Source organism: Mus caroli, chromosome 14 (genome assembly GCF_900094665.2).
Source record: "Mus caroli chromosome 14, CAROLI_EIJ_v1.1, whole genome shotgun sequence".
NCBI classification, from domain to species: Eukaryota; Metazoa; Chordata; class Mammalia; order Rodentia; family Muridae; genus Mus; species Mus caroli.
This window is the reverse complement of record NC_034583.1, coordinates 112,676,763-112,701,232: the sequence shown is the minus strand read 5'-3', so window position 1 is coordinate 112,701,232 and position 24,470 is coordinate 112,676,763. Positions and strand designations below refer to the sequence as shown.

General features: G+C 37.8%; 1 protein-coding gene and 1 pseudogene across 1 annotated transcript in view; one reads left to right on the top strand and one right to left on the bottom strand.

The window, feature by feature from the left end:
* Positions 1-24,470, bottom strand: part of Itgbl1 (integrin subunit beta like 1) — a 238,356-nt gene that overhangs the window by 198,477 nt on the left and 15,409 nt on the right. The gene's annotated exons all lie outside the window — the stretch shown is intronic.
* Positions 13,924-14,417, top strand: LOC110309287 (annotated as a pseudogene).

The window sequence follows — 24,470 nt, the reverse complement described above, 5'->3', positions numbered from 1 at the left end:
TCTCTCTCTCTCTCTCTCTCTCTCTCTCTCTCTCTCTTTCCCCTGCATTTCTATAATAAAGCTCTTAAACCATAGTCTCTGTTCCTTCAAGTTCCGCTGTGCACTTTGGTCAGTTTTGAGAACCTCTTCCCCTATTCCCTCTCTCCACAACCCTGGTGGCTTTAGCAAAGTAGCTGGGGGGGAGGGGTCCCCAGGCAGGGCTGCCCCTTGGCCACCCCCTGAAGATTGGGATAGAGGAAGGCCCACCCAGGGATGAGTGGATAGGGTAGGTAGCAGCCCTCCCACGCCTGACTGACTAGAGAATAGGGAAACTCTGGCGGGGTGTGGGCATCTTTTTTCTTCCATTCTTCCCCAGCCTCCCCCCTGTTTTTGTTCCCAACAACCCCTTAGAACTTGCTGTTTTTCCAGGCCATGTGCTTCTGTTACGATTTTCTTCATCTTCGTCTTCCTCCTCCTCTGCATCTTCTCCCTTGTCCATTTTCCCCTTCTTCTCTCCCCCTTACCTTTTGTTACACCTTACCTTTTATCTACCCAATCATCAGCTCTCCTTTATTTTACAAATTAAGGTGGGAAGCTGGTTTACAGGAAATCATCTGAGTGCTGACTCATTCCTTCTTCCCAACCACTCACTGGAGAATGGAATTAACATCAAATATAATTAGCCCCAGGGCTATCCACAACAATATTCTGCTAAGGCAAACACATGAAAGGACACATGATGTTAAGAAGAATCCAAAAGATGGTAGATGATGGTGGTTGGTAGTAGTGTATCTTGTCATTCCTTAATGACCATCATTTGCCATGACTTCATAGAAAGAAACATACCAAAAACCTTGTGGTCTTCTGGCAGCTTCTTGCCACCTCAGATTTGGGCCAATTGGCAGAATGATGTCAGCTGATACAGGCTCATGTGGAGTTTTGCTAAGACAGACTCACTTGGTGGTTTGCTGAGGCAACACCATGGAAGGACACATGATATTTGGAGAGAGTATAAGTAGGACTCAATGGACAGTGATGGCGGCTTGCATAGCTAGCTTTGCAATCCTTCTTTGGTCTCAAGTCTTTGCTGATCTTCTCTTCATTGAGAGAAGCTCCTGGCATCCCTGCTGGTCCTGGTCACTTCCACTGACTTGTGCCAATTCAGTGGAGGTCTGGCTGTTTCTTCTGGGTCATCCCACAGCTGCTGATTCATGTTTGCTATCCTGACACTACTGAACTGGACTGCTGGTACATCTGTGCAGTGTTTGCTAGTGGACCAAGCTGCCGCTGCTAATTCTTATGAACTAAACTACTGATTTCCTGACAACACAGATTGGATTTGCCCCAAAGAACAATTTCTAAACAAGTTCACTTCCCCTCATATCCTAATAACCTTTCTTTTCCACTTTGCCTTGTGTGTGTTGGGCTAGAAGGGAGGTTAAAGCATTTAAGAACCCTTATTAAAAGTAGGTTTTGAAAAATCAAAACAACACTCAACGTCAAGTGCCTCGAAAAATATCAAACCACCTGGGGGATTTGTTTATTGTTTATGTTGCTCTTTTTAGTCTTCTCATTTCCCTAGCAGACTAGTCACAAACTGTTAAGAGTATCCAGGACAAACACATCACCCTCCTTTCAAATATTTTATTGCATCCTATAATATACACCCATTTGCTTACTTTTATCTCACTAGACCATGACTTTTTTAAGGACATAGATATCAAGGACACAATATGTACTTAAGGAATGATAGTAAAAAGGTGGGGCAGAAAAATCAAATAAGTGCACACTTCTACTACAGGGATCTTCCTGTTCAAATGCCTTTCACAGAGACACAGAGGTCCTTTTAGATAATTCTACTGACAATCCATTTCATGGTACAGAAACCCCATTAAAGTACATTTGTGTGTGTGTGTGTGTGTGTGTGTGTATGCGCATGCATGTGTGTAAATGCATTCACTGTTAATCTTGGCTTTATGTGAAGGTTTCAGCTTTAAATGTTTATAATAAATAAGTAGGTAAGCTTGGAAGTGAGTAACAGCTTAGAGCACAGCATGGACACCCCAAGTGCCCTAGCATTAAACACTTCATGGAGAGATGACCCACTGAACACTCTCTATTACCCTCACCTTCTTCCACTTAGGTAGAATTATCTATAATTGTGCAAAAAGGCTCTGAGGTACTTTTTCCCTCTCTGGCATTATGTGAGGATGTCATTTTCTCTGAGTATAGTGGATATGCCTTATAAGATTCTGCCAGGTCTATTTTCTCCCTAAAACAGACAAGACAGAAACCAAGGCAAAAGAGTCAGTCTGTAATCATTTGCCAAGTACTGTTTCAGGTTCTTTCAAGTACAGTACAAAAGGCTTTTAGATAATATGAGATTCTCATATAATAGTCACTGTTTATGTAAATACTTCTATTTCATGTAACATGTACATGTGTGAATATTACACATACATAAAAGTTACTTAATACTTCTATTTCATGTAATATATACATGTGTGTATATTACACATACATAAAAGTTAAACACATGTACACACATACACACACACACAACACATACACACACACACACACACACACACACACACACAAACACAATGTGCTTAGACATATGTTTCTGAAAGGCCTGCTGCCAAGTCTTAGGACCTGAGCACCATCCCTACAACCCACAATATGGAAGGAGAGAACTGATTCCTGCACATTGTCTTCCGACATGTGTGTCCTGCCACATATGTGTTCCTATATATAAATATGCATGAACACACAAAATAAATAAATGTATTGATGTGTTAATTTTGAGCATGAGTATTATAAATGTAATTGTACCTTGGGTTCTTGATGAGTACTTTGATGAAAATATTTACGAAAATTCATAGAGCATTTGTTTTATTATTAAGTAATGCTGTTCTACCAGTGTGTGAAATTACAGCACATACTTATTACCTTATTTAATCTACAAAGCAAATATGAATTACATAATGCAAAGACTCAAGTTACTTTCTAAGCCCTCACTGGGTTATGACTCCTAAAAGGATACAACTCCTTTTCCACCCACTTTGCATGTCTAAAACTATGCATAAAACAGGAAAGATGAAGTGCAATAATAAAAGTGGTATTTAAAAACATACCTATCCTAATCAAGAGGTGTCTGATAAATCTCCTAGGCATATATCTTTATAAGCCACTTGGGATATAAAAATTATTATCGAATTTAGCAAAATAATATTTTATTCCATACATAAATTATAAATGATAATTTCCCTATCATTTACAAGTTAATGGGATGCCTATATTTCATCATGGAAGTAGATGTTTCATGTACTGTGAGAGACAAAGTTGTGTTTTAAGTTTTAATTACTGTTTTAAGAGATGCATAAAACAAAAATGCCTCTAACTGTAAGCCCTTTGAAGAAAGACAATTACTTCCTGAAATGCTGGAGGCTATTACTTATGGGAGATAACAAGGCAAGGTTTTGATCCTCTAAACAAATTTGTTTAAGCCAACTGCACCAGATGTGCTTGATCAAATGTAGATTGGATGTATACAGGCAGGAAATTCTTTCAAGATATATATTTGTTCTTGATCGTACCTAGTAGAAAATATGATGGCATTATGGGTTTGCCTGTTTAAGCCTCTGCAAAATGTGAGTCGTTGCCATTTTCTGGGAACCTAGGAATGTAGTTGGCCAGAGTCCATCATACTGGCCAGTCTGGCTCAAAATTGTGATGATGGTCTTATTCTCACATGGTAGAATTAAAAGTAATCCATCATTTTTCATGTAACATTAGCACGAGATAACCCTATGGGGTTAGAGGATTTACAGATTCATATAATCCAGTCTAGCATGTCTTTTTCTACTGATCACAGATCCCCAACTTATCATTCACTCCTCTTTGTTGTTCTATCACCCACACATGTTGTTCTATCACTTTAAAGAAGAGAACCTCAGCTCTGTTGTTGATCACCTCACTAACTTTAGTTGCTGTGGCTGAGGAAGGATTCTTTTCTTCCAGGGTATATAGATGCCTCAAAGAAACTAATGCTCTGAATGTTAGTAATTATTTAATTTTTAGAATTCTGAATTGCCTCCCCCAGGGCCTGTGTTGGAAACCATTCAGAGCTGTCCATCAGGGTCATATTCAAAGACAGACATGGTGCTAACCAAGATGAATGTTGTGCAGATAGATCTAGCCTACAGGAGAGGTCCTGACTTACCCAGTCATTCTTCTTTGTCCTTAGCCTGAAGGTAGGACTGAACTTTGTTTTCCTTTGTTATTTCAGAATGCTTTGTCCTGGTCCCCTAAACTGTATTCTCAGCTTTTATTTTTGTCACCAGTTTTTCCACAGGTACAAGTGCCCCAGGATGTTTGATGTGGGCATTCAGATAAGTACCTCTGTTATCACTGTGAATTCAAATATCCCTAAGAACACTGCCCATGTTCACTATGCATATAAATATTTAGCTATTTGGATAGAATGTGCAACTAGATCTATTGTATCTGTCAATTTGACACAATCTAGAATTATCTAAAAAGAGAGTCTTGCAGGCGTGGGCAGTGCCTAGATCATGCTTGGCTTATGGGCATGTCTTTGAGAAATTGTCTTGATTATATGAATTAATGTGGAAAGACCCAGCCTAAAAGTGGGCGGCATCATTACCTGCATTTACTTCTGAACACTGTAACAACGGAGAACAAGAGTTAAGCAGGAGACATTTCTGCATTCATTTCTCTCTGCTCTTGTCTGGATGTGATATGACTAGTTGTTTCAATCTCCTCCATTGGCTTCCCTATGCTGATCGGCTGTAACCTGAGAAATGTGAACCCTTTCCCCCTTAGGTTGTTTTATGTGGGGGTATTTATCATAGCAACAAAAATGAAACTAAAACACCAGATTTCTTCAGCTGTGCCATACTCTACCTCAATCCTAGTTTTAACCTTTCTCAGAACAGAAAGACCTAAAGGACTTTTAAATTGATTGTGTTCCCTTTTTATTACCTAATATGACCTCTGACTGATGAGAAATACAACTTACTTCAAATTTTACACGTGTGAACAAACAACTGTTAGGTTGAGGCCATTTTATTGGATATACATGAGATGAGTTCCCAGGACCATTGTATTTGAATTAGTTAGAAGGCACAGCTTTAAATTCGAAGGTGTTGTGGGAAAAGACTGAAGAAAAATTCAATTCATCTTTCAAATTCTTTCTTCTCTCTGAGGAAATGACTAGTGTAGGAAAGAAACATACCAAATCATTTCCCCTCCTATCTCAATCAATAATAGCCTTTAAGCAGTCATAAACGAACGGATGGAAACACAGTCTTTAAGATTGCATTTCTACTGCACAGTGTATTCCCAAAATACACACATTGTGGAAACAAAGACTGATTTGTTTACATCCATGTCTTTTCTAATTACCAACATATGACATAAAACATTACAAATTCTTAGTAATAATCTATTTAATTGGTAAATATATAAACAAGGTCTATCTGGGCCCTGACTATCTGAATATCCATAGAACAGACATTTTAGAGAATGAATTTGTAATGACAAGATTCAAATTTATTTAGAATGATGCCTTGTTAATTAAGATTTAATTATAATTGTGTCAGATGCAAGACTAGTATAGGCTAATCACTCTAAAATGATTGCCAACAAAGTGAATTAATGAATTTAAAACAACCAGACAGCTGGGCAGTGGTGGTGTACACCTTTAATCCTAGCACTTGAGAGGCAGAGGCAGGCGGATTTCTGAGTTCAAGGCCAGCCTGGTCTACAGAGTGAGTTCCAGAACAGCCAGAACTACACAGAGAAACCCTGACTCGAAAAACAAAAACAAACAAACGAACAAAACAGAAAAAGAAGGAGGAGGAAGAGGAGGAGGAGGAGGAGGAGAAGAAGAAGAGAGAGAGAGACAGAGACAGAGAGACAGAGACAGAGACAGAGAGACAGAGAGAAAGAAAGAAAAAAACCCAGACAATGAATACTTTTGATAGAAAAGACTAGGGTCAAATTTGAAAAATGACATTTGATCTTTGGGGCATGTGACACAGACTTCATTTTCTTAGCCTTGATGTACAGAAAAGAAAGTTCAACCTTTGTAATCTTTGTATTTATTATGAACTCAGACCCCAATCTATACTTAATCTACCAACACAAACTTTTAGAAGATAAGATATAAATGTACTTAACACTAATAATTATCAATTCTTTTAAATATTTTGATACAAAATTATAAACCGTCATAAAACACTAGGTTTTAAAACATTGCACGTATGCCTACAATACCCATTTGGTCCTAAATCTATGAGCTCTTGTCAGGGGGAATAAAGTATAGTCTCACCATGGTTTGTTTTCATCCCACTGAATTTCACAGATAAACCGTTCCAGGTTCCCCTTTCTGACTGTTTTGGGGGAAATGAATGTATTTAAAGTATGAATGTATTGGCTTACTTTTGGACATCTGGTCTTCGGGTTTTTCATCTTTATGACATGAAATTTACAAATATTAATAAGGATCTACATAAGGATGCTTATTTGGCACCAAATATTCTATCTGCTATAGTTTGTTCATTTCTGTTCCAAAAGTTTATCCATCATGACAGACTCTGGAGAAATCCAGACTTTATGGGAACACAATGATCATTCAATATATAGTATTTGAAAGAAGCTGATTTCACTGGCCCATAGAGAATTTTCAGACATGTCAGTTGAGTAATATCTATTGTTGAGAAACTTTATGAGCTATCATGGGACATTATGATTCCCATAACTCAAACTTTACTATGGCTTGTCTTCTGGGTAATATCAAGGGTATATATATATATATATATATATATATATATATATATATTTATATATATATATATAATTTCATTCTGATCCACTGAAACCAATATATTTCTAATGAGAATGTTATTACCAGGTCACTGAACTCTTAGTGGAAAAACTCTCCCTAGAAATAGAATCACTTGAAGAGTGAAGGGTACAACATAACTGTGCATGTCAGGCCACCGAGATCTAAGGGAGAAGCTAACAAAATAAATTGACATCAGTGGAGACAGATCACTGTCTGACAATAGCCTGCCACTCTGTAAGGGAGCTGTAGGGAACTCTGGTGCATGGATCTCCACATAAAGACCAGAAGGCATGAGAGAATTCCCTGTCATTTGCTGGTGTTGATTTTCCTTACTCCAGATGAAGAGACACTTTAAATCATTCAAATTCTCCTATGGACAAATAATAGAACTTTTGGCCATATAGGGACATCAGAGATTAAATCAAGTCAAGGAACAGTAGTCAGAAGTTAAACATCAAGTCAAAAATAAACAAATACTCCCAAACAAGCAAGCAGGGCCCTCTACTCTTTGCAACAGAACAAGAGATGACATAAAACTTGGCATATGAGTGATAATCACTAGAAAATAAATATTTGTATGTGTGTTATGTATGTGTTTATGTGCATATACGGAGTCCAATAATTGATGTCAAATGTCTTCTTCAATAGCTCTCCACCGTGGTTTTTGAGACATGTTCTATCAGTAAAACTAAAATTCACTAATTCTTTTGGGCTGGATAAATGGGAAGCTCTGGAGGTCTTTCTGTCTCTGTCCCTCTAGCAGCAGCAATACAAATTCATGCTGATATACACATCTCTAACTTGGGTACTGGGAGTCTGAATTCACATCCTCAATATTGCACAATCCTCTACCTATTGCACAATTTCCCCATCCTAGAAACATAAAAGTTTACTATTAAGAAATGGCATCCCACTTTATTTATTGTCAAGAGAAAGTTGGAAGAGTAATGAAATTAGATACATTGCCTGTGACTCCAGAGGGTCGTGAAGTTGAAGTAATATTCTAAGCTTGATGCCATTTGTCCTGGAAGGGTTTAAGACATTTCAACCAGATATTCAAGATGATGCTGATATTTCTGTTATATGCTCTTCACAAAGAAATTAGCCTATTTATCCAAAGAGTTTCCATTATTATTTGATCGGGGAGGGGGGGAAGCTGTTTGAAGACTATAAAATGGCATTTCCTGTTAAGGTGCCTCTAAGGTTAGTCATGATTGTCAACTTGGCAGATCTGAGAAGTCACATAGAAGACAAACCTCTAAGGATATTTGTGAAGTTATATAGAAGTTAAAGTTACATCTTAAGTGAGATGTAAAGACCCACTTTAGATATGGATACAGATACCATTCCATGGTCTGGATTTCCAGAGTGAATTAAAAAAGAGAAAATAAGCTGAGCACCAACATCCACTTCTTGACTATAGACACAATGTGAACAGCCTCATACTACTGTTGTAATGCCATCTAGTCCTGATGGATTGTAGCCTCAAACCAAATAAAATAAACCATTCATTCTTTACATTACTTTTCTTTGGTACTTTGGTCACAGAAATGGGAAAAAAAAGCCTAGTACAATTTCTCTGTGCACCTATGCATACTTACATATAAATTAGTATGAGAGAATGTAATTGAGCAGTTATTAATCAACCTACTGTTGTATAAGAGATGTATTCTTTACAGGTGGATAAATAAGTTCAAGTTATTCCTACTTCTGGAAAATTCAGAGGTTTAATTAATGATTGTTAACTTTGATGAAATTTGAAAGAATCATTATCTCACAAGTATTTTGTAGCAGTCGTTTAATATTCAAAAAGAACGCCGAGTTCCTTAGAAGAAAAGATTCACTCAAATATAAGGATAGAGCATAATAAGCTTCCCTGACAAAGAGCAACATGACATTTTTAACATAGTTGTACTTTAATTGCATCCCTATAAAGGAAAATTTTATTTCCAACACTGTTCAGCAGGATTTATCCTACATTAATCTCAGTGTTATAAGAAAGGAATCCAGTGGATAATGCCCATAATCAGGAATACTATTTTTTAAAAATACTTTATGACATACCTTATTGGACTTTTGGTTGATTAACTGAAATAGACAATGGTCAAAAATAATCCTAATATAAAGCATCAAATAGAGGATATTTTGAATATGCTGGGGGCTGGTTCTAAAACCTCCCCACCTGATAATATAAAGGCACACCGATATTCAAGTCCCTTATGTGAAATGGCATGCTGTTTGTATATAATGTGTGAATTCCCTCCTGTATACTTTTAATGATTTCCAGATTATGTATAATAGTAATCTAATATAAATTCTATGTATGTAGTTGTTCTCTGTGTTTTGTAGTACTAATAACACGTAAAGGGGAATGTATGTATGTATGCAGTACAAAGTTAGTATTTTTCTGAAATATTCTATCTGAGATGGTTGGATTCATAGGTATGTAACCTATGAATAAAGGGATGGCTAATTGTACTGTGCAATTCTGAGAACATGGAGAATGTGGGAAACAGGGTGACAGTTTCTCTAAGCCATACACATGCTGTACAGCAGTACTACAGACTATAAAGACAGTGGAAGATGGGTCTAAGGGTGACAGCTGTGATCACGATTTTGATCCAGCTGGTAACCAAGCCAAGAAACCAAACTGAGAGGAAGAAGTGTGTGAAGTGTCAGATGAAGAAAACTGAAACAGCAAAATTAGGAGTATGCTCCAGTCCTCCAGTTCATTCTCAGGAGCAAGTCAAGAGACACAGTCATCCAAACCATGACCTACATCCTGTTCCTTTTGTATTTTATTTTTCTCTTTTTTTCCACAATCATTATCATTATGATTACTATTACAATTATTTTGATATAAAATATTTTCCATGTTAAAGTCAGAGTCATCAAGCATTACTCTCTAGGGGTTATCTGATTACTAGTGAAGATTAAAGTGTCAAAGTCTGTTCATTTCTAAGTGCCCACACAAATAGGACAGGGAAAACATGAGGAGTGATTTGCCCTAGCCAAAAGTGGCAACTCTATACTTCTCTTGTTCCTTTGATCCTGTTCCAAATTGGAGCCCAAGAAATATCACAGTCGAAGTTAGAGAGGGAAAAAAATTACCTTAATGAGAAATATTTGGATGATACCACATAGTCTCCTTTCTCAGGAGCAAACGCATGTTCTGTAATCCCTTCTGCATTCAGTACTGCAAAAGTCTAAAATGCTAGTGCAATCCACTTTACAGCAAATACATCTTTCAAGTTATACATATCTACACATGAGACAGAGTTAAACAGAAAAAGAATGGGAACAGAAAAAGCAGTGCTCTTTAACCATGGCTGAGATAAAGTTTTCATCCACAGAGAGAATATATGACAAAGGCAGATGTCTGAAGCTCTTTGAAACAGATATTCAGGTGTATTCACTATTTTTTTGTTATTGTTGCTGCAATAAAGCACCATGACAAAGACAACTTAAAGAGACAGGATTTTTGTTGTTGTTGTTCATTTTTTTGTTTTTTTTGTTTAAGGTTCCAGAGGGCTAAGAGTCCACCATGATGAGATGGAGGCATGACAATAATTGGCAGGCATGGTGTCAGGAACAGGAAGCTGAAAGATCACATCTTTAACCACAAGCGTGAGGCAGATAGTAAACAGGAAGTGGCATAAGGCTATACATCTCAAAACACACCACCAGTAATTTATTTCCTCCAGAAAAGCTGTGCTACCTCCCTAAACAGTGCCACCAACTGGGGACCAAGTGTTCAGATGTGTGAACCTATAAGGGGCATTTCTCATTCAAGCCACCATACCAGGGAGCAACTTATAAAATCACAAAGATAGCCACATAGCACTAGAGAAGAACAACCAGAAATCAAGAAGGGAGCCCCCCTAACTATGATTGGTCTTGCAACTAATTTCAACAAAATAGATTAGAGGTTAAACATGCTGACTCTTGTATAGCAGCACATACCTAATTGCCTTTGTATTTTTAATGCTAAGTTAAGTTTTACCCTGTATTAACTAATTCTTTCATTTATTATAAAACCCTGGAGCCATAATGAGACAAAATCTTTTGAAACTAAAGCAACCCGTTATAGATTTCTAGGCATATGTCATACATAAGTAACACTGCCTTCCGAAATTCCTAAACAGTTAAACCAATCTGTGGAAGGAGTTCCACACCTATATGAAAACTATATACAATAAAATTATTGTAATACATATTTCAATGGGAAAATATGTCAAAATTTCTTCCCTGAAAGATGCCATTGTATAAGATTATTCTAATAATTTTCAATATTAATTTCAATCTAATAAATTTCAACGTAGAAACTTGGGCCAGCCACTGGGGTTTCAAGGGAAATGTAAGTTGACAGTGGAGACAGCTCCCAAATAAACTGTACAAAATCACAGTAGAGAGCCTTTCTCTTTTACAAAATTAGAATGGAAAGAAGAAGTGTCAGATGTGTTGAATTCCTGCATTCCAAGACTCTACGTTCACAGGCTGACTAGACTGGAAAATCTTAAAAACTGAAACCTTAGAAGAGTTCTCAGGACATACCTATGATTGGAAAAGTGCTGGCCAGGAGCTGGCATCAAAATCTTCCCACATCTCCTTGGAAACTGTCAAAGTCTTAAACCCCACAGAAGGAATATTTGCATTTGAGTCTGACAATGGAGGATTTTGTATTTACCCAGAAGGAAAGCACATCATCTGAATTCCCCAGAAAAAAAAAAAAGGGGGGAGATGGATGCTATTTGTCTCATTGGCCCCCTCAGTCCTAAACTCAATTTCCAAGTGATTTCTAGAGACTAATTGGTCACTACAGATTAATCTTTCTGAAGGAGAGCTGCATGGCCACTTAGGTGAGAGTTGAGATGCAATGAGCATCTAACTCCCAAGAAAAAGTATCAAGCCACTCTAGAAATTGAGATTTTATTTACTGAAATTCTACATGGCTCATTTACGTGCATATACATTAAACAAAATCAGTTCATCTTTCTGGGTTCAGTCTTTGCTTAGCTTGCCCAACTAGAGAGAACTTTCAGATGTTCAGTGCCTTCCTATATAAGAAAAAACCCATATATGCCTTGCATAGAGCTTCCTATATGTCTGAGCCCAGCAGCACAGAAAAAAGTTTACATATGATTGTATATTTTAAGAATAAAGTAATTAAAAGAGGAAATAAAAACTTTGTCTCTTTGAACCTAAAGCTGTCTGTGTCTCCTGTGACCTATGTCATTGGGATTAATTCTCTAAATTTGGGTGTAAGATATAGGGCATGTAAAGCATTTGCCTCTGAGGAATCAAGTAAAAAGTAAAGCAATCCAAGGTCCAGGTGCTGTTAGCAGACTTAAGTACTTATTGTCAGGTCAGATCACTACAAAGCCAGTCAGCTGCACATTTGGCTTCTCCCATCTCATAAGAAAACCTGTGGCCTTTTCCTCTTTTGTCTCACATAATAGTCCACTGTCCGGAGGGTAGTTCCATAGCCTTTCTTGCTGTGGAATTGGCATTCAGCTATGCTCCCTAATCTTCCTGGTTCCTGGACTCCCTTGAACCATAAGCTGGTGCCTAATAGTCAAACTATACCTGCCTATAAGCTCTTGCTTGGTTTATAGATCCTGTTTTTTTTTTTTGTTTTGTTTTGTTTTGTTTTGTTTTGTTTTTTAATTCCCCAATTCTCTTCTCTGGAATTTTTAAGGATGTCTTTGTTCTAGATACAATAGGGCACTCTCACTAATAATACCATTGCTATGGTAGAGTGTCTTTTTTTTTTTTTGCATTTATTTCTAACTTTTAATGTTGTTTCCTATAGAGGCTTTTGAAGGATTACTAGGCATTACTAGGAAGGGGAGAGACCTCTCTGGGGACCTCTTCCTCTCATCTGATCATGTCCTCTCCCTAGATGTCATCTAGGCAGCATGAACTTAAGGCTGAGCTGTCTGAATTTCTCCAGCAGAAATTGAGGGAAGGGATTGCCATCCCACAGTCACATCTCTGACTCATAATTGTTCCTATCTGAAAAAATTACAGGGATGGAAATGGAGAGGAGCCTGAGGAAAAGAAGGTCCAGCAACAGGCTCAAAGTGGGATCCAGCTTAAGGTGAGGTCCCAAAGCTTGACACTATTACTGAGGCTATGGAGCACTCACAAAAAGGGACCTATTATGACTGTCCTCAGAAAGACCCAGAAAGCAACTGAAAGAGTCAGATGCAGATACTTGCATCTAACCAATGGACAGAAGCAGCTGACCCCTGTTGTTGAATTAGGGAAGGCTGAAAGAAGCTGAGTAGAAGGGCAATCCTGTAGGAAGACCAGCAGTCTCAATTAATCTGGACCCCTGAGATCTTTATGGTAGAGTATCTATACAAAGGAACTCACATAATATGTACTCACTGATAAGTGGATATTAGCCCAGAAACTTAGAAGGCCCAAGATACAATTTGCAAAACATTGAAAATCAAGAAGGAAGACCAAAGTGTGGATACTTCCTTCCTCCTTAGAATGGGGAACAAAATACCCATGGAAGGAGTTACAGAGACTAAGTTTGGAGCTGAGAGAGAAGGAAGAACCATCCAGACACTGCCCCACCCTGGGATCCATGCCATAATCAGCCAGCCACCAAACCTAGACACTATTGCACATGCCAGCAATATTCTCTCTCTTGTTAGGCTATGCCAGTGCCTGGCAAATACAGAAATGGATGTTCACAGTTGGTCTATTGGATGGAGCATAAGGCCCCCAATGGAGAAGCTAGAGAAAGTACCCAAGGATCTGAAGGGGTCTGCAACCCTATAGGAGGAACAACAATATGAACTAACCAGTACCCCCAGAGCTCCTGTCTCTAGCCTAGTTGGCCATCATTGGGAGGAAAGGCCCTTGGTCTTGCAAAGATTATATGCCCCAGTACAGGGGAATGACAGGGCCAGGAAGTGGTAGTGGGTGGGTTGGGGAGTAGGAGGGGAAGGGTATAGGGGACTTTCAGAATAGCATTTGAAATGTAAATGAAGGCGCCTTTTCTCAACTGGTCTGAGAGAAGAGTGAACCTTAGCCATTTCCACTCTGACAAGTTGAAAGAAATGATCATGAACCAGGAGAAACTCGCCAAACTGCAGGCACAAGTGCGCATTGGTGGGAAAGGAACTGCTCGTAGAGAAGAAGGTGGTTCACAGAACAGCCACAGCAGAGGAGAAAAAACTGCAGTTCTCCTTAGAGAAGTTAGGGGTAAACAATATCTCTGGTATTGAAGAGGTGAACATGTTTACAAACCAAGGGACAGTGATCCATTTTAACAACCCTAAAGTTCAGGCATCTCTGGCAGCAAACACCTTCACCATTACACGCCACACTGAGACAAAGCAGCTGACAGAAATGCTTCCCAGCATCCTCAACCAGCTTGGTGCAGACAGTCTGACTAGTTTAAGGAGACTGGCTGAAGCTCTGCCCAAACAATCTGTGGATGGAAAAGCACCACTTGCTACTGGAGAGGATGATGATGGTGAAGTTCCAGATCTGGTGGAGAATTTTGATGAAGCAATTCTTTGCTTCTAAGAATGAGGCAAACTGAATTGAAGCAACTTCTGAAGAAGGTGATACTTGCAGAAATTACAGGAGCTGCTATTTTATATCATGACTGCTTTTTAAAAATTTTTTGTTTATTATGGATCTGATAAAATCTAGATCTCTAATATTTTTAAGCCCAAGCCCCCCAGACACTGCAGCTCTTTTCAGTTTTCGCTTATACCTAATTCATTCTTTGCGGCAAATAAAGCTAAAGAAGCCTGGGAATACAGTTTGGAAAGGGTTAATAAAATTCTTTGCCTAGTTAAAAAAAAAGAAATGTAAATGAAGAAAATATCTAATAAAAATGTTAAAAAATAAAAATAAATAAATAAAAGTAAAAGGTCTGTAAGCTACAAACTTGAGCTAACAATAGGTCCTTAAGGACTATGAATATGACCTTACAGGGGATTGTGGGAATCTAGTTTCTGCTTCTGATTTTAAATGGCTTGCTGACTATAAAGTATGTGGCTTCACTCAATCATATGCTCTGACCATATGTTGTCTATTGTGGATTTAAAATCAATGACATTAACCAGCCAGGGACTGGAACTCCAACATTATAAGCAATACAAACCTTTCCCTTATAAATTAATAATATCACATATTTGGTACACTAATAAAAAAATGTTCAGGAAAGTTGGAATTCAAATTCAATATAATAATCTATATCTTATGTATTTGTTCATATGACCTTGCAATGAGAGAGGATAGTGACAAGGAGGAAGTAGAGGATGCTATTGATAAAAGAATTTAAACTTTCAAGGGAAAAATCAAAGGCCATTGATATTCATTATGGATATTTTAAGGAAAAATCAGTAAGTCATGAAAGATTTAAAATCAAGTACAGACATTCATATCAAGCCACTTTTCACTCATCTTTGCACACTTATGCATATTGTTAAACAATAAAATCACAGAACCAGAAGACACTTCAGAGAACAACTAGATCAGGGCACTCCTATTACTGATTAAGGGTTGGAAATGTGAAACTTCCAAAGTAACCACGTGTGTGACTTCCTGGTAACTAAATCCATGCTCTACCAGAGTGAATGCAAGCCCTGGTTTCCTGACTGTCATCTCAGAGGGCTATGGACACACTAGTCCACCAGTGAGTTCGTCTACCCATGCATGATGAGTTAAATTCCACTCTGAACATAGTTGCTGTCTTTAAGCATAAATAGGTTTTAACTCTGACTTCAGAGTGAGTGTGTGTGTGTGTGTGTGTATGTGTGTGTGTGTGTTTTCAGATGGTGACAGAGTCTCTCAAGTAAACATAATCTGAGAAATGCAAATTCTATAATGTAGATTGGAAAATATATGTAAGCTAGGAGAAATGGAGTGGATCAGGGAGGTAAGAAGGAATCTGTGTGTAGATCAAGTGTGGAAATTGAGATTCATGGGTAAATGAAAGATATTTTAAAAAACCAACATAAGACAAAGATCTAAAAGTAGCAGTCATGGTTTTTTTATATATTATAATATATGCTACATAATAGTAACTTTTATCTCAGTGAGTTAGTTACCTAGAATCATTGTGTTTCTTCTATTGGGTGGCAAGAATCAACTTAAGGATGCCATGGCCTCTCAATACAGACACTTGCCATGATAGAGAGAAACTGTGCTCTCATTTCCTGCTAAAATGTGAAAGGCTATCTAAGAGACGGGAACAGCACTTGAGAAAATGCCTCCAAAAGACACAGCTGTAGAGAAGCCTAGGGGCATGTTCTTAGTGATTGATAGAGGACCCAGTCCAATGTGGGTATTGTTGTCCCTACACTGCTGGTCCTGGGTCTATAAGAAAGCAGAGTGAGCAACACAGGAGTAGCACTCCTTGGCTTCTGCGTCAGATCCTGCCTTACTTGAGTCCTGACTTTCTTTGATGACAAACAGTGCTATGGACATGTAAGCCTAATAAACCTTTTCTTTCCCTAGTTGCTTTCGGTCCTGATGTTTCCTCACAACAATAGCAATCCTGACTAGGGCAGATGGAGTTGGAACATCATTCAGCTAGGAATGGGAAAACAGAAGAGATCTTCCCAGTGATGGGCAAGATAAATCACTGCCCACCATTCCCACCACTTCCGACTCACATGTCTTCCATCTCAGTGAAAACATACTAGAATTTTCTACTAGCCATCATTCTTTCCACAGAAGTATCTTAGAGCCTCTTAAGAACTAAGTTAGTCTAAAAATTAATTTGGACTCTATAATGAACGTTACCATAAGAACTGAAAACAGTAAGCACCTTGTATGTTGTTACTGGTCAAGTTACAGACCTGAAGGTTCAGCAGAGAAAGATGGAAAACCCTCTGTGATTGGTTAGGAATTCCCATTGTGAGAACCAGAGAAGGACCCCCACTTATATAATCACCACCTCACGTCAGCTAATATACCCCCCCGCTCCCTCACAGTACAGATCACACTGTGTATTATAAAACTGGTGTTAATTTACAGAAGGAATGAAATGCAAAGAGCACACCTATAATTTCACCAGTGTTACAGCGTTTCACAGAGGCGTTCGCTGTCCTCTGTTACATATTAATCTAATAAAGTGGAGTGGGTATACAGTAGGGCTTGGTGATTTTAAAACTTGATCATATATATTTCAATATAATGAATTATTATGCTTGTCTTAATGACTAAAAATTATGCTTAATATAATTTAATTCATGTACAAATAATTTGCATACATGTTTCTCTGAAAAAATGTTCTGTGACATCTGGGGAAACAACACTGTGGTTAGGAATATTTGCTATTCTTCATAAAAGATTAGACTTCACTTCCCAGAGCCTATATTGGGGAGCTTATAGTCACTTGTAACTCCAATTCCAGGAGGTCCAATATCCTCTACTGGTTTCCACAGGCAATTTTTACTCACATGCCCAGACATTCACACATACTCCAAGTGTATCTGAAGTCTTAAAAATCACATACATGGACAGTATTTTCTATTAAATTATTTACAGCAAAAATGATCTGAGGTAAAAACTGTATATAAAAGGTTTATATAATTATGTAATAATATAAGATATTATATATTCAATACATCTTTACTTTAGGGAGGTTTACATTGTGCATTTCTGTGTGGCTATGCATTCTGATTCCAGTGTCACATTTTCAATTATTTTAAAATTCTTAAATTTTAATTTTGAGACTATATTGCTAGAAATAATTTTATCCTTTTAAAAGAATAATTTATTGACAAGGAAGTTATAAAAACTCTCTAGAAAAATAAATGACCACCAAAAGTTTAGTGTTATAATTAATTTAGAAAGTGAAAACAAATTTCACCTGAAATATGAGCAAATTTTGATATTTAAAAAAAAAAGCCCACCCCCATAGACTTCAATAAAACGAAAGGGGGTGAGAGGCCAAATCTTTTTTCAGACTCCGTTAAAGAGAACCTGACCTAAGTTTGAACTCAGGTAAACTAACAGGTCAGTATCTAGTATTACTTTCCAAGTTAACTCCGCCCCCCTCCGACAAAAACCTGAGTCTCTAGGCTCACCTCCAACAAGACCAGCATCTCCAGGTTATTACCCCAACAAATCTGTACATGCTCCCCGTCATGTTAAGAGCCCACACTCTGCCTAATGACCACAACGCAGAGGGAAATACAAATCAAGTTTAAGTTTTGACTCCCGGCACCAGCCAACTATGCTAATGCAGCTTTCCAATTAGACACTTGCACATTTACCCCTGCTTGTTGTTGCCATAAAGCCTTGCCCTGATAAATATTCCGGGCTCCTCTCCACCAAAGACCTTACTGTCCTGCCTGTGTGTTCCTGGTGAGCTGAGGGGCCCAAGTAAGCTCCAATTAAAGGCCCTGCTGTGATTTGCATCAGATCAGCTCCTGTCTGATTTTCAGGGTTCAACCCTTCCCTGGCACTACAGGGGGTCTCTAAATGGCTGTCTGCTTCCTTGCTTTCTACTATATGTGATATGGTTTTACAGCACCTAGTAAAGAAATGCTGGATACTGTGTAATTTCAGTAAAAAAAAAAAAAAAAAAAAAAAAAAAAAAAAAAAAAAAAAAAACACACATAAAAACCTTATTCCTTCAAAATGGCTGAACAGTGAGATATTTAGGTAAGAAAAATTGGAAGAAAAGATTTAACTATAAGGTCTTGGGTCAATATGAGAGAAACACAATTAAGTTTTAATGTCTATTTAAATGAACCTGGAAAATCTAGTAAATGGATCTGAGATTAGAAACTAGCAACAGATGGCAACACACTTTGGTCAAAGCCAAGTTTCTCATAACCTTGAAATTCTGAAAGGTCTCCAAAGAAGAAAAAAAATCAGATAAGCTTTTAGCCTGGATTGTCCTCAAGACAGATGAAGCTAATGGACTTGTGTCAACAGAGAGAAAAAGAGATCGATGTTCACAGGCTTGGGTCCCCAGGGGAAGGACATTTTGCCATCAGGACTATGGAATAAATCTTCAGACAAAAAGGACAGATGTGGAGAGTGGCCTGTCAGAAAGCACAGGTGATGGCGCAGGACACATGACTCAGGAGCAGAACATGCTGCAGCTGAAGCCTGCAAGGACAAGGTAGATCTTGACAGATACAATTTCCCCACCACTGATCAATCACTCCAAACCATGACAGAGAATGCTGGATGCCATCTGAATCACAGTCTCAAAATACACGGGATTCACTGCATGCTAAGAATCAGAATGAGCAAGGGACATGTGGATGCCTGAAAAGGTTTAGTAGGGCTGGAAAACTGGCTCCATGGGTAAAAGCACCTCCTACCACATCTGATGGTCTGAGCTCAGTCAGGAGCACATGTGGTTGCAGGAAGAATTAACTTTGCAAGCTTTTCTCTGCCTGCACACATGTGCCATGGCATAAGTGCAGCAATATATATGCATGTGCAAACACAAAAATACAAACAAATAATAAAATGGGGGCTTTATTGTTTGTTTGTTTGTTTTGAGACGGGGTCTCACTATGCAGCCCTGGCTAACTGAAACTCCCTATCTAGACCAGGCTGGTCTCAAACTCATAGTGATTCAATTGCTTCTGACTCCCAAATATTGGATTAAAGGCTTGTGTCACCATGCCCTAATAAATAAAATATGTTTTAAACATATGATAATTTAGCTTTATTTTCTACAGGAAGTAACAATGGTACTTCCAAGAGTTTCTTCCACCTTTCTGTAGTACATTGTCTTTAAATAAATCTTTGGGCTAAAAGTGAAAGTTGCAAAGCAAAAAACAAGATTCTGCCAAGGAAGGCAGTCTTCCAACTTGGCTACCCTTATAGCTCACTCCTAGAGGTTCCCACTGACCTCTTACATCAACTCCAATGAGTAGAAATACCACTGGTGACTTGAAATCTTTTATCTCACAAAAATCTATAATTCTACCTATTCAACTATTTGTGTCTATTCTAGCTATCCTCTATCTTTTTCTTTCTATCCATTTAAATATCTATCTTCTATTTAACTATCTATTTATGTCCATCTTTTTATTTCTATTTAACTAACTACCTATCTTTTATTTAACTATCTATCATCTACATATCTGTGTGATATACATTTTTAATGTATAATATACTTATGCTGTCTTAGAGGAACATGTTTGCCTTCAAGAACCCTGAGGTTTATTCTCTTGAATTTGAAAGAAGACAGCTTAAATGGGTAGGACTATCATAGAGACGAGGCAAAGGAAAAGAAGAGCTTGATTTTCAGCTTCTAAAGTTTGAAACAGGAAAGACAAAGGAAGACACTGAACATACTGAAGCCATGCATTGTTCCAAAGGCAAGGGCCTTCTATCTTCCTCTTGTAGCCTCCAGTTATATATCTATTAATATATATTAATTGTTATATACTAATGATTCATCTAGTTGAATTATTAGGAGGACTAGAAGAAGGAGGAGAATGGCATTACATCCTTTCAAATACGGGAGAACTGGGGGAGAAGAAAGGCCAAGAGCAAGGGGTGCTGAAGTAGGGTCGGGCACAGACTCACAGAAGAAAGGGCTGATCTTCCTCTCAGGGACTCCACAGGATGCTGCCCAGTCTCTCTCATTTCAAATTCCCTACTATTTACCATAAGAAACCTGAGCAGAAAATCTGTATCCACTGAAATTATAAAAAGGCTCTAAAAACTGCAATAAAATCTCAGCACCATGGAACCAAATGGTTTCCTGGATTCTAAAGGTATCCTGTCTTATACCTCATTTCCCTTCTCTTAACAAACTAGCAGCAGCATCCCCTGGGTGGGTAACTGTTGAGGGTGTCACAAATGCAGTCACATATTTATCCAAAGCATATGAAATTCTAAAAGAAAGAACAATACATGTTCTCAGTGTTTCCTGTGAAAAGCAATGCCCATTTGGATTATAAACTACTCGGAGTTTTTAATCTCATAAATCAGCCTAAAATAAAAATAGTTAATATCATCAAAGAAAGGTATACTAAGTGGCACACAAACATACAACATGCAGCACGGCCTGTGAGAATAAAAATACCGTAGCTCTGGTGGCTTTAAAAAATTCCTTCTTTCTCCTCATTTTGGAGACTGGAAGGTCAGTGGGTTAGGTTCTGGGTAAAGAACTGCTTCCTATCCTGCCGATTTTTTAAAAAAGCTTCATCTACAAACACCATCAGAATGGGGTGAGGGCTTCCACACCTGACTCTTCAGGGAGCAGAATTCAGCAGTTAAAAGTGCTGGGTAAATTGAATACCAGGCTGTTTTCCCTTAAGTGTTTCCACTCTACAACTAAGCTTGTGAGACAAAGTTAACATGAAAACATTTTGCCTTTTAACTTGTTCTGAAAGCTAGCAATCATCCCACCAAGACCTTGGTCCACCTCTCAATCATTTCTATTTTTTCACTGTGAGTCAGACAGACTGAAGGTGCTGTTCTCAGTGTGCACCAGCATTACGGTGTCCTTTCATGTGAGTGACCTCATCTCTACCAGGACATTAGGGGGGTTTCCTCTAGTGTGAAAAATTTTAAAGTTCCACCACTCTCAGCCTTTAGCATGGGTCTTAAGAGGTTAGTTAAAACTGTGCAGCTGTAACATCATATACTAGAGAAAATTAACTTTATCTTCCCCATTTGCATCTTAGTTTGAACTGCCAACCAGTCAACAAAAACAGCCATGAACTTTAATTATATCGTTCCCTTATCAGTGACATCAATGTAAATCTCCAAGGTAACCCATACATTCTTATATCAGGGATGGTAACGGGGCGAATGTGGTTTGATTTTATGCCACCATCAAATACGACTTGTTAACGGCGGCAGGGTCCATATATCACTTTCTATATCTCAGTCCTTTTCAGCAACTGATGGGACATAAAAGCAATCAGACACAATCATAATGGCTATGAGGCCACCTGTCTTTTGTGACAGGTCAGATACTCAGCTAATCCACCAAGCACGGGCATGTGTAACTAAACTTGCAGCATTGAGAATAATACAGATCACCAGGATCACTGCTAGAGCCTACAAGCAATAAACCCATTTCAAGGTTTAAAAGATAGTAAGACAAAACTGTTACAGAACAGTGAGCTGTATTAGTTAGGGTTCTGAGTCAATTACAGCTAACTACCAACTTGACAACCACAGATCCAGCGGGGTTGGGTTCATGATTTTTTTTTCACCTGCTTTCAGGATTTTGCCACTCAGAATGAAAAACAACTACAACAAACAAACAAATTAAAGCTAATGTTTAATAGTTATAGGATAGTCTTCTGTATAAACTCAGATCAGCTAAAATGTATACTATGTAGACATGTTTATATCACCTGAGGTATTAAAAACACATGTACTTATTGAATAAATGAATGACATCTACAAGAATAACAATTGCCATTAATGATTAAAATAGACACAATTTAGAGTGCTAAACATGATACTCAAATCACTTAAGAACTTTAGTGCTGAAAGAGTTGTAGGTTTAAAATATGAAGAGTATTTTACATGTTTGTACAACTTATATTACATGACCTCCAGCATTTCTTGTAGGTCAAGTCAGCTAGTAAATTTTCAGCCTTTATTAAGTCTGAAAAACGTTTTACTTCATATTTATTTTTCAAAGGTGCTTCACCCAGGACCAAAGAGGTAGTTTAGTACTTCCAAATGCTTGTTCTGCAACTCTGACAATGACAACCTAAATCTCATATCAAGAATATCATATGGAAAGAAAGAACCAACTCCTGAAAGTTTTCCTTTGACCTCTACGCGAGTGTCATGGAACATGTATGCTTGCATGTAGAAATGTCATAGATACACACACATATTTATGATATAATAATAAATTTTATTTTATTAATAAAGAAAGACATCACTGCTTCTCTGAGTATAAACTTATATATATATGTATATGTGTGTATATATATATATATATATATATATATATATATATATATATATAAAATTTTATTTTTAGCACTTTGAAGATGTCCTTTAACTTTCTTGTCACAAAGAATTCTTCTGATATCCTTATATTCGCTTTCCATATGTGAAACGCAATCCTGCTGTAGCTAATTTTAATATTTCCCCTTGCTACTAATCTCTAGTAATTTGGTTATAGTGTGTATCCATGGAGTTTTCTTCAGATTTGCTTTGCTTTTAGATTTATTGAAATTTATCTGTGTGAGTATGCTATTTTCTTCATGTTTGAAATGTTTTCAGCCATTATTTATTCAAATACTTCATCTGCTCCCCACAGACTAAATAATAGACTTGTGAGACTATGAAGTCTTTAAAAGTTCTTTGCAGATAACCATTGCTTTATTCCTTCTTTTAAAAAAAGAATGCAAACTTTAAATTTGCGTTGTTTCTGATCCTCTACCTTCAAGTTCACTAACTTTATTTTTCTGTGATTTAGTTTGCCATTAATTTCCTGTTCTGTTTTTTATTCATGACAGATGTTTTGGTTTTCATATCTAAAGTTGCCACTTGGGCCAACTGGCAACATTAGCAGACCTAAATGACTGAAATTTTTTAAAAATTAAAGATAACATGACTCTTCAGTTAAAAAGCCTACCCCTACAAAACTGAGTCTACAGCATGGAATATGTAAAACCAGAGATTATTGTCTTTTGACTCTGGATATTGTCTGATTATTGTCATGTTTTCCTTGGATATTGAAGAAAACATTGTGTGTGTGTGTTTTATTTTGCTATAAAAAGAAAACTAAAGTTAAAAAAAATACTTGAAGCAAATTAGCTGAAATGTTCATTAGGAAATCCTCCTCAACATGGATGCAGTTAAGCAGGTGTTTCCCACTCCACTATGCAACCCAGAGTCACCAGATTCAGTCACCCTCAGGTAGTGTCTCTGCATCCAACAAAGCACAGTTCAAACTTAAGGTGTCACCATTCTTCCCTAGACCACACATCATAAACATGTAATAAATGCGTCATGATTTCAATCCAACAGTCTCAAAAAAAATTAAGTAACTCCAAAAAGACCCACAATAATAAGGAGCAAACTTGGTGGAAACAGAGCATTGTTGTATTATTTCCTATTCCTGTGCGTTTTCGCAGGCAGTCTGCTTTGATGTTTCTGTTCTGTCGAAATCAGCCTCTTAGCTTCCCAATGGAGGGAAAACTTATTTAGCTCAGTGAAGTCTGTGTTATGATAGATAGGTCATTATTCTGTCACTTGTGTCTTAAAGTGCTACGTCACCTGTCAGCAGAACCATTTGAAATGCAGGGAGATAATTTCAGGAATCCAGGAAGGCTGATGAGTGACGTTATACAGCATGTCCCCCAGACACTTTATATCAAGATCCAAAGTCCAGCATATGCATCCAACTGATAAAGCAAACCCACATGATGAATCAGTTTTCTGTTCTCTGTGAATGTCCCTCACTCTGCATTTCTCTAGGCTCACATTGCTTTCATGTCATTCTGGTTCCACTTCATTCCTGTAGCTAGCTACACAATGAGCCAGGGATTGCAACCTGTAGATTCTGAGAGAGGAAGTGAGGCAGGACCAGTGGGAGCTACAATCTCAGGAGGCAGCTTCAGCGAGACACCTCCTTTAATGTGGGTGAGGGGAGGGGAAACAGGCTATTTCAACTTTT